The sequence below is a fragment of the Vidua chalybeata genome, chromosome 2 (assembly GCF_026979565.1).
Source record: "Vidua chalybeata isolate OUT-0048 chromosome 2, bVidCha1 merged haplotype, whole genome shotgun sequence".
In the NCBI taxonomy this organism is placed as follows: Eukaryota; Metazoa; Chordata; class Aves; order Passeriformes; family Viduidae; genus Vidua; species Vidua chalybeata.
Window position 1 is genome coordinate 87,330,589 of NC_071531.1, and position 7,895 is coordinate 87,338,483.

A 7,895-nucleotide genomic window follows, 5' to 3' on the forward strand; every position below is an offset into this window, starting at 1 on the left:
CACTGCTGAAGGGAGGGGTCAAAAAGCAAAAGCCACAGGACCATAAACAGGGCCATAAAACGAGCAAAGCTCTCTGGCTGCACCTTTGCTTGGCCAACTGAGGATGTGACTTATGACCAGTCTGTCTGTTTCTCCTATCAACTCAAAAGAGCTGCCCAACTCTCCCAGCTCCTCAGCAATCACTGCCAGTTTTCCTGTCCCACTGCTGCACTGAGCAGTGGCTGTCCCCACCCTGACAGCTGCTCTCAGATGACACAGGAGCAGACAGCAGCAGTGACCACAGAGGCTGTATTACCCTATGGTGCTGCAGTATAAATTCTCTCCTTTCCAAAGCCAGGAGCTACCCGGTTGACTGCTCTTTCTGTAGGCTCAAGATGAACTGTTGGCGTGCAAACCTTCTGCTGGATCTGGTCCTGCCCAGGAAAATGGAGCTCAGCAGCACAGCCTTGTCCCAGCTGTGCCCATTGAGGTTCCTGGGCTAACAAAGGGATTGCTCCTCCTTGGCTATATCAAGGGATTTGCAATGACAGTAAAGAACCTCTCTTTTTTTCAATTATCTACCTTCTGCCCTTGTACTTTCAATATCCTGTCTCACAAGGAGAATTCATTTGTGATTGAGGTATTTTTCTTATGAGGTGTTCTGGGTTTTTTTCTTTCACTCTGTTTGCAATCAGCAAATGGGCCCTTGGAGTATAACAGCTACAAGAATATCTGAAACTCAGGTTTTAGATTGGAAGGATGTTATTAAAGAAGATTTTTGAGTCTTTGAAGACAAGAGTAATGGGGATTTAACTATTCATATGTCCAAAGCTCCCAGACAACATAGAAAATAGCAGAAGGAAGTGCAAACGAAGAGCTCAAAAGGATAAATCTGTGCAGTTTAGGAAAGAGAAAGGATGAGATAATGTCTGGAAATTGATTAAAGTAGAGAAGTGACTGTGTAGACTGTGAGGAAGAGAATAAATCAGGCAAGAAATGTGTTCAGAATTAACTCAGGGGACAAGTCCAGAGAAGAATTTTGCTGTCACAGTTGTGGCAGTAACATTGCCATATATCTAGTTTTACACCAGTACAGTCCCAAACAACATCTCAGCAGGCATGGCTTTTTTCACAGAACCTGAGCACCCTGCTCAAAGGAGGGACAATTGAAAAGAAAGATAAAGATTCTGAAGGTCATATCCAGTCAAGCTTTGAAGATTATTTTTCCCACAAAAAAATTATTTTGTCAAATTTGTTTGTTTTCACTCTTCAAAGTGAGCAAGAGCCGGCAGCAGTACATCATGCCAGGATAGCTATGGCTTGGCTTGGAATGAAATGCCAACAAAACTTTGCCAGTGATAAAGCTCCCAGGACTCACCACCTGGAAGGAATTTCTTGGCAGATTTCATACACAAAGAGAAGCACTTAATTCTCAGTTAATTTTAATTCACTTTTGCACACCGCCTCGCATCCTCTCTTCAGATCTTCAGAAAAACTCTCGTAGTAATCTCTCCAGGCTGGCTGTGGGGCCCCATCAGAGCTGCAGGATGCCCATCTCTCTTGGTATCCTAGGGCGGAGACAATGCTGTAGGTGCCTGTTGCCAGGTCCTCAGGAGTGTTCAGAGTAGCTCCTGGCTCTCTATTCCTCTTGCTCACTGAAAAACCACAGATACAGACCCTGCACAGGGTCCTTCTCCATTCTTCCCACCCAAAGCTGGTCTTCAAAGGAAACCCATGTGTTTGTAGACTGACTGACAGCAGGAGCAGCCTGAAGGTTGTGGTGCTGGAAGTACAGGACCAGGAAACACAAGGAATTAACTTTTACTTGGGAAAGGGTAAAAGAAAATTGTCAGCGTTATGCCATAAGGTAAAGGAGGCTGCAGGAGACAGTGAGCGCTAATACTGCAGCCAGACGGAAAAAATAGAAGTAACATATCTGCTGGTAGATTGCATGTGAAAACATGGCAGACAAAAAGCACTTTGAGGAACAAATGGCAAAGGGAATAAATGCTATTAAAGTTTCTTCACATCAAAGATTCAGGACCTTGTCAGAAAATCTGTAGGGCCAGATGATATTACAAAAGATCACAGCAGATATGGCCATTTAAAAATTATTTATTTGCTCACTGCTCCTAGTGGAAGAAACCTTGTGTTCAAATGGCTCCAGCCATTCTCAGGGGTTAGGGTTCTTAAGAAGGATTAGGTAGAAATCAAAATTAGTTCAGAAGAGAGATTTAAAAAGTCACAGAGTGAATAGCAATGAATGACTAAGACTGATAATAAGTACTCAGGAGGTCTGTGTCTCTAAACTGGAAGAGCTAAGATCATAGCAGTGATGGATGTGTCATTTAAAATTACTGGAAAGTTAAACAGGGGCAAACATGAGGTCAATCTTAAAACTTTGCTCCAAAGGTGATGGGAGTAACTACATGCCTCTTATTCCAGCTTAGATACTACAATGGGATCTGCCAATCTGTGCTGCATCTATGTGCTGTGGCAAAGTCTTTGTTGGGAAACTGCCAGGGTGGCTTCTGTGAGAAGGTGCCAGTGGCTGCACCCATGTCAGACAGAGCCAATGCCAGCCAGCCCTAGGACTTAATCACCAAAGCTGAGCCCATCATCGATGCTGGTGGCACCTCTCTAAAACATATTTAAGCTGGAGAGAGGAGTAAGAATATGTGAGAGAAACAGCCCTGCTGACACTGAGGTCAGCGCAGAGGAGGGGCAGGAGGTGCTCCAGACACTGGAGCCGAAATTCCCCTGCAGCCTGAGGTGCAGCCCATGGTGAAGCAGCTGTGCACCTGCAACCCATGGAAGACCACAGGGAGCAGAGACCTTTGAGGCACTGCATCTGTTTTTAAACTGACATGACAGCGACAGGAGTACAGTGTCAGTCAGCTTCAAAGGCTGACTGATGCCCTTGGCAGCACTGAAGAATTCTTGATACTAGGTCTTTTATCAAAGAACTATCTTTAGTTTATAGATGTGGGAAGAGTTTAACTGGTTTTATCTCCAATGACATTACAAAGGCCATTTGAAGAATGTTTTCAGCCCACACAGAATGTAAAGTGGCTGTTCCTCACCACCATCTAAGAATGTTTATGTTGCTAGAGAAGGTCAGCTGGGAACACAGCTTCTGGAGAGCCCCATCATCTTATAAATGGGCAGTAAATGACAAAATACCTTCTGCCCTAGGGAAGGGGGAATTCACCCAACCTGCACTTAGGTATCTACAATGTAAATGTGTACATGCAATGTCAATGAGGCTACTGCAAGCACTTCGTTCTTTAATCTTGATAATTTGGCTGTGTGATTACCTCTTATTATTCTGCTGATTTCTGATTCTTTTGAGTACCTGCACTGTTTTCAAATATTTTGTCTACTTTGTAACTCTGTTCTTTTTTGTCGTAGGGTGGAGGACTTAAGTTGTCCAAAAAAAAAAAAATTTCCTTTTGGTTTATATGCTTGCAAAATTACAGAACTGATCTTCACTCTGCACTGGCCATCATGTCTTCAGTTGCTGAGTCTAACACTATCATGGCCTTCCAATAGCTTGATTAAAAGAGGAAAGGACATGTCACACATGACCCTACCACCAACTGCCATAGCTTACCAGCAGAGAAGTTGTCAGACTCTCTGAGTTCAAACTCCAGCTTTCTAAAGTTACATAATTAAAAACCCACCCATCCTGGGCTTGCAAGCTGGTACTTTTCCTGCCTGACTAGAAACCTGCAGGTTAACTGAAAAAGAAGCAGTGGGTGAAGAGCAAGAGCTTCCCCAGATGATAAACTGTTAATTAGTAGGGATGTTAGAGGCATCATTGGTTGCTCAGGGAAGTTCAGTGCATTTGCAAGTCTGCACAAAAGTACTCAGTGGCCCTGCACTCCAGCAGCACAAATTCAGCTGCTGATACTGAGCCCATCATTTTCATTTCAGTCCATTCCTTACTCCTAGTGCTGGGAAAGATTTCTGTAGGGAAAGGAGAGAGACAGGAGGGGAGGGAACGTTCTTTGACCCACGAAGATTCATCACTCTGGAAGAGTTAAAAATTAATGAGACACAGGAGAGGGAAATATAAAGCTGAGATTAGTTCCTTGTTTGTTTTCTTGCTCCCCACCGTGAAGTTATAGAAATGTACCCAGAGTTCACTTTCTCCCACAGGCAGTTAATTACTTGTGTGAATAGTTTTCACCGCTTCCTGCTGCAATATCTCAGAACCACCGACACAGTGTTACTGTATCTGCCACCTCCTCCCCACACAGCCAAAAGGAACAACAAGAAATCAGCTTAGCAGGGTCTTTTTGCAGCCAGGATCTCCCCTCTGCCACCTGCAGTGGCAGGACTGTTGGGGCTGGAGTTCAGACTGTTAGAGAGGAAACAGGAGAATATGTGTGAAAGCAGAAGACAGAGAAAACAGGCCCTGTCAATAAGAGGGATTCAAATAGAGAAAATTTAGCTCTGTGAATATAGTTTGTAGATACAAACTGTAAAATATCTCTGTAAAACTCAGTCATCTTCGAGTTTGCTTCTCCACCTAGTTCCTCTTCACTGCTTTCTTTAAGATTCTGTACAGTTGTAGGTATCTCTGACACTGCTTAACCGTAACTTTCCATATATCCCAAAAGCCTTATCATGTAGCCAACACGGTTAGTGGAGAGAGCTGATAATATCACTTATTCACAGCTCTTCACTGGACACAGAACCTGGCAACAGCCCATTGCTCTTGCTTGTGCTTGCAGCCACTCTTACGAAGAAATCCAGTCAACACCTCAAGCTTAGAAAATTCTATGCCACCAGGAGTAGCAAAATATTAATGAGCTACCCATTCTCCTGAGCAGCACCCTGATCACACAGCCCTTCATTTGTGGTTTTTTTTTCTTTCTGACATGCTCTTGCTGCCTATGAGATACACTAAAACAGTAAGACATCTTTGTCTTCATTGGGTGCTGTCAGTACCTGAGGACTTTTACAAATCTACGCAAGGGGTAACATCAGAAGGTTTCAGCTGAAAACAGCATTTCCCCTACAGAAGTGGGCCATTCCATTCTTCAGTAATTGAAGCCTGGAATAACTTTCCTTCCTTTGCATCCTCAAGTTTTCAGAGCCCCGCAAGTCCCCCACCCAGTGCACACCAGGAGGCCTCCCCAGAGAGGGCAGGCACAGAAGGAGCAGGAGCAGAACATAGCAGCAAGGAGCGCTCCCGGGGAGCTTTGTTGACGCTTCCCAGGACTCCCACCCACTCTCCCAGCTAATAAATTCCCCTGTGCCAACCCCTCCATGCAGAGGGGCACGGAGCTGAGCTGGTTCCCTGCGGTGCAGCTGCTCATCCCAGCCATCCTCTGCCTGCTGGGCTCCTGCTGCCTCCGGGGCACAGAGGCACGGCAATATGAGTCCATCCTCATGGTGCCAAATGGAGGTCCCTGGGGCTCGTGGGGGCACAAGTAATTCTGCCCCAGAGGCTACGCAATGGGATTTGAATTGAAGGTAAGCTTTGACTTCTTCTTCAGCATGGGGAACAAAACCTGCTGTGAGACAATGTTATTTTGTTCTGATCGTAGCAGGGCTGGCCACAGCACTTTGCCCCATCACAGCAGTTTGTGTTGTATCTGCAGCACGCAGGCTTCTCAGCAAGAAATTTGTAGTGCAGAGTATCTCTCCAGGCTCCCTGCCACTGGGTGATTTCTTAGCAGAGGGGTCTCTTGGGTAAGAAAATTCCTGAGGTTGGTACAGCAGAGCCTGTTCCCAGGGGCAAGTCCCACCTGCCAGCACCGCAGCTCTGGGTATCACAGCTCATGGTGAGAGGGTGCATGTCCCAGGGCATGGCCTGGGACAGCAGCCACCAAGCATTCTGTTTTCAGAGTGCCTGCTCCACCACTTGGTGAAAAACAGAGATGGGCAACAGCAAAATGTGCTTCCTGAGAAATGTCATGGAGCTGCCTCGCAGCCCTGCTCAGCTGCACTAATGTTCTTGCTCTGTCCCCAAAGCCTCCTGCCATCCCTCATCATGGATGATGAAAGGGTGACCTCTCCCTTTTTCTTCCCCTCTTTCAAGGTCCTTCCAGGGGTTTTGGCTGTTTGGTGATGACACAGCTCTGAATGGCGTCCGCCTGCACTGCATGGACAGCACAGTCATCGAGTCCTCTGTGGGGTGGTGAGCAGCCTTCGCTTTCTCCTCCTCCTCCAGGACAGCAGCTTCTGGGGATCTTGAAGGGAAACCAGTGCAATGGTTTCTCCATAGGCAGCCACAACCCCTATGAAGGTGGCTCAACATCCCTCTTGAGGAGGTGGGTGAGTTCCCAATGGCCACAAAGTGTGAAGGTTTCAGGGTAAAGGATTGGTCCCAGGGAAATTAACAGTGCTTTGGAAAATGAAGGAAATATCAGAAATTATGGATCTTAAAGCTATACTTTCTCCTTTTCTTCAAATGCTTACTTTGGAAAGTACATTGAGTAACAGGGACATAGCAAGCACCTGAAATTGCCAAGGGGTTCTGCAGGAACAGGGCAGACTGGAGCTGGTGGTGGCTGGGTATCCAGGGGAAGATGGGGAAGGAGAGTCAAACAGGTGCTCCTAGAAACCTGCCACCCACGTGTTCGTCCCTTGCCCCAGGACTGCCAGGACCCCGGACAGGTTGTAATGCTGATTGCAGCACAGCAGAGGCTGGACAAGCCTTGATAAGTTGTATTTTCTTCTGGCAGGTGGGGGAACTGGACCGAGGCCCAGCTCTGCTCCAGCAACAAGCTGGTGTCGTTCTCGCTGCTTGTGGAAAGGTGGCAGTACCTTGCATGACAACACGGCAGTCAACAACGTGAGGTTCGCCTGCTCCAACGGGACCAGCCTGGAGGGCTGGGGACTTTTAGGGGGTCACTTCGGCCCATGGAGCAGCAACTGCACCTCTGGGGCCATCTATGGGCTCCAAACAAAGGTGGAGAAACACCAGGGAAAGTGGGATGACACAGCTCTCAATGACGGGAGACTGTTCTGCTGTGAGTAAGCCTGACTCCCCACCCTGTGCCAGCATCTACAAAGCTGCACAGCATTAAACCTTGAATCTGTCCTTGCACAAGGAGAAGTGTACATTTTTTTTTCTGTCTTATTTTGTCAAGGGTAGCCAGGTCCCATGGCTACAGCACTTCATAAGAAGGGTCTTTGTAATTATTGTGATTAAGCTTTGTAACAAATTTATAACCTACAACATTCCTGTGAGGGAGCACAGGGGATTCCCACACCTGTTGGTAAGACAGGAGGTGGGACTATAAGGGCTGAATGTTGAAGTAGAAGAGGGATCATCTGCCCTGGCAGAAACTGTGGTTTCAAAGGAGGGGAATGGGAGCTCTTAATCATATTTCCATTATAATGCTTAGCATGTGCAGGGATCACTATCAGACATCCATCCATCCATCCATCCATCCATCCATCCATCCATCCATCCATCCATCCATCCATCCTTCCTTCCATCCATCCACAAATAAGTTCAAATATACCATGCAGCTTGTGGTCCCAGCTCCATGCCTCTCCTTCCAGCCTTCTCAGCATGTCTCCAGGTGCCCCGTGCAGAAGAGGCACTCTGAGGATTTTTGTTGCAAAGACTGCAGTAATTCACATGTATTGCAATCAGAAATGTACCATTGCACAGGTATTTTTCCTGAACCCACCACCTCCTTCAGCATCCAAACCTCCTGCTCAGTTCTTCTCTGGAGTTCATATTTTGTGCTGCTTCCTGGCGCTGTAGGCAATACGTTGACTGTGAGGACATAACAAGTACGGGCGGGGATTAGTCACAAACTCGGGTCTCACAGAACATTATGCAGGAACTGGTTGGTTGGAGAGCATTATGGTGCACATGTGCAGGAAGGACTCAAGGAGGAAAGGAACAAACAGTGAGGATTAGGAGAGCTCCAGAGAGAATTGCAAAG

The 7,895-nt window shown here is 46.7% G+C and overlaps 1 pseudogene; it reads left to right on the forward strand.

The window, feature by feature from the left end:
* Positions 1 to 5,256: 5,256 nt before the first annotated feature.
* On the forward strand, positions 5,257 to 6,973 carry LOC128783743 (vitelline membrane outer layer protein 1-like; annotated as a pseudogene).
* The last annotated feature ends 922 nt before the right edge of the window (positions 6,974 to 7,895 follow it).